This window comes from Hoplias malabaricus, chromosome 9 (assembly GCF_029633855.1).
Source record: "Hoplias malabaricus isolate fHopMal1 chromosome 9, fHopMal1.hap1, whole genome shotgun sequence".
Lineage (NCBI taxonomy): Eukaryota > Metazoa > Chordata > Actinopteri > Characiformes > Erythrinidae > Hoplias > Hoplias malabaricus.
The window spans coordinates 4,589,648-4,593,205 of record NC_089808.1 but is presented as its reverse complement, the minus strand read 5'-3'; positions in this window follow the sequence as shown (position 1 = coordinate 4,593,205).

Here is a 3,558-nt window from a genome sequence, read left to right as displayed (position 1 = left end):
TAAATGCAAGAATAAAATTACTTAATGTGAGAACAGGGCTTTGGGAATATTTTCTGCACTTGTTTGAAAGTGGATGAATTTCTCTGATCATTTGGAACGTTGCTCCTAAATATGAGAGCCACAGATCCTTGGCCAGAGAGCCCCCACATTTCTATGGACGTTTCCTGGAAGCTGCCGTAAAAGGATTTTTTTCCCTCTCCCTCCAGAGGAATGCTATAGAAGAACCATTTTGGACTCCTTAAAAAAACCTTTCAATGGATACTTCTTTAAAGAACCATTTCTGAAGAACTTGAGAAGAACAATTCTATAACAATACGAGGATTTTTACAAGAACCCTAATCCCAAACCAAGAGCCATTTAGCTGTCTTTATTTTAAGAGTGTAACCTGGGATAGTTTCATAGGTACGAACAACAGTCTGAAGAGAAACACGTCTGAAGAGAAACACGCTTTCTAAAAGCTTACTCGATGACCTGTATCAAGTGAGTTTGTGGCAGGGAATCGCTGAAACTCTGCAGGGCAGTGAGCCCCCTAGGCTGGAGTTGAGAACCACTGATCAAAAGAGTTATTCAGCTTACGAACAGGACTGAGCCGCTGACTGGAACTTGTCCTTCTCCCTCGCCCTGGTGGGTGCGACCCTGTTTACTGCTCAAATAAGGAGGGCATTATGGAGGAAAAGGTTGCTCTAGGACTAATAATGAACAGAATGAGACGGAGAGAGAGCATTCACCTCTGATTTCAGATCCCTCGCCTTTGTCTTCGAGACGTGCTGGTGTTGTCCACCACACTGAGAACGCAGGAGACCGTTTCTTTGCAGTGAGGATGCACTAGAGAGGTGCGTATGTGTGTGTGAAAACCCGAAGGATACCCCTGTAATTAACCGCAACTGCATACAGTACTTAAGCGTTTTGAAACTTTCTTCCATTTTTGAATTTCTTCTGTGTGTGTGTGTGTGTGTGTGTGTGTGTGTGTTGCAAACAGCCTCAGGCGTAGTCTCTGTGAGTAAAAACAAAAAAATCAAACATTGTTACTGTGTTTGTGAAGGCCAAATTGCTTTATGACAGATGTTGTATCCAAATGGGTGTTTCAAAAAAAAAGAGAGAGAAAAAAACCTGAATGAGTCCTGTCAGTGTTACATGAACCTTGTGGTATGTTTCTAATGCTGCTTTTAAATAGAATTGTCTTCGTCTGGGAGCTTTTCATCATTGTATATTTTGTGAAAGTGAGTGTGTGAGATTTTTTTTCTTTTATTTATTTATTTTTTATTTTTTTTGAGTGCTTCTCAAAACCCTAATGAACACAACTGGTCAAGTCGCAAATTCAACCAGCTCTATAAACATAGATCCACATTTCTCCTCAAAAATTCATTCATTTAAAAAAAAAAATACCCTATTCTAAAGCCGTCATAAACTTACACAGGACATAGAACTTTGTCTTTATAACCTCTGCTAATGATTAATGCAATACTCTCCATTTCCATGTAACGACATAAAGAACGAAACTCTGTTACTTATGAGAGTATTGGACTCTGTTTGAATGTTGTGGGTAGTGATATGTCAACACTTTCCACTTTCCTTTGTCTAGAGCAGAGGAACACACATAACTTAAGCTAGCGTAGCCAAAAAGCTAGCTATGAAGCTAACTGGTAAATAATGACTTTGCACATTTTATTATTATTATCTTTTTGGATGAATGTTAAAATGTTCATTCATGGTTCACACAGTAACACTATTTTCATTCAACTGTTTAATAATAAAACATCTTTAAAAAAGAGCTTTAAACGGGGGGAAAAAAAGATTTTTGAGGAAAAATGTTGATTGTACCTTAAACCTAGGACTAGTGACAGGTCCCCAGTGTGTTTCACTCAAAAATGAACTGATGAATGTCAAAGTGAAGCTTATTTGTAACACAGTCAATAAAATTGGCTTTTTTTTTTACAGTAAATTTGTATTACACTTTTGTATGTTCTCACTTAACTTTGTTTTTAAAAATTTCCACTTGAGCACAAATGGAAATGTAGCAGGTCAATCTTCCCGCCCTCATTACAGTCAATGATGTGTTCCTAGCTAGCAACGTTTTTCCAAATGTAAGCGTACGAAGCTAATTAGGACTCTCTTCTGGTTGTCTGTCAGACTATGCTTTGCACTGGGTCCATAGTACAGTTGACAGTTTCTCACATTTTCTGGGCTTGTGCAGTGCTAACTTATTTAATGAAACCGATGAATGAAGTTCAAATAGAACCGGGCGAAATTGTTTGTGTTTAATTAGTAGTCGAACTCGTGTCATGATGCAGTGATTAGCCGTCTGCTCAAACTGTTTTGTTTTTTTAATGATGGTGTCTTCTCCTCGTCTGATTCAGTGTGGCTGAAGGCTCAGTGATTAGCCTCGTTAGCCCTGGGTGTGTTTGTTGCCCTGGCTACGCACCCAGTACGGCATTGTTCTTCTGCGTTATATTCACTACACTGTATTCCTTCAGTAAGCTTTTCTGATCATTTCTGCTTCATAGCGTATAACCATAGCTTGCTCTGGCCTTTTGGGGATCCTTTAATCTACAAAGGCATTCAGTGCTAATAGAGCATTCACAAACTTTGCTCCTTTTTTTAAATCCACCAGTTGTTTTAATATCAACAACAGATTTACTTCCTGAGACAAAACAGAAAAGTCTGAGTTGGGAGTCCTTGCATTGTTTATGTAACTTTAGTGAAACAGTGTGTTTAGTAACTGATGCACTGTAAAATAAGATGCCATCTAAAAACTATGACAATCACGAACAGACTAAATATCGCTTTCTACCACGCAACGTTCTGTAATAACACTGGGGAATAGTTTGGAATGAAGGCTCATGTTGGCTTCTAAAAAGTTAGAATTTCAATAACACATTCATCTAAGCGTTTTCTTTTCAGAACTATTTTCCTTCTCCAACTTAAAGCCAGAAACAAATCATGTAAAGTTACCTTCTCGTTCTGTTTAGTCTCCAGTCACACGTTATCGTTGTTATCCAAGGCACTCAAGAGGAGAAGCAATGTGATTGGTTAATAATAATGTCTCAAAAAATAAAGTTGGAATGCAGAATATATTTAAAAAGGAGCGTTAATATCAGTAACAGTTTGGGTTTGAACAAACAGGAGCTGCAACTTTAAGTGATTTATTTAGGAATCTTATCAAAATCAAACATTTCTTCAACTTCTGTTTTTTTCGTTTACCATTTAAAAATAAATAAATAAATAAAAAAAGCCAGTTTTCCTGTGAATCAATAGTTACACATTCACTGAAGTTCTTTTTTTTATGCTGTTCTTTCAAAGGTATGTTTTCATGACAACTCTGGATTTAATACACACTACTATTATATAATGTCAGAACCACAAAGTAGTGTATCCCTTGTTTGAATTTAGACCGTAACTGGCGGAAAACAGGGAAGTAAACTTCAGGATGAGTTGCCATTTCTGTTTGTTTAAAGGTTTTAATGGCCATACACAGCCCTCCTCATATTTTTTACTTTGAAACCTAAGCACTTTATTTCTTTTTCAAGGTCCTTCGGACTTCGCCGTTGCGTTTTCATA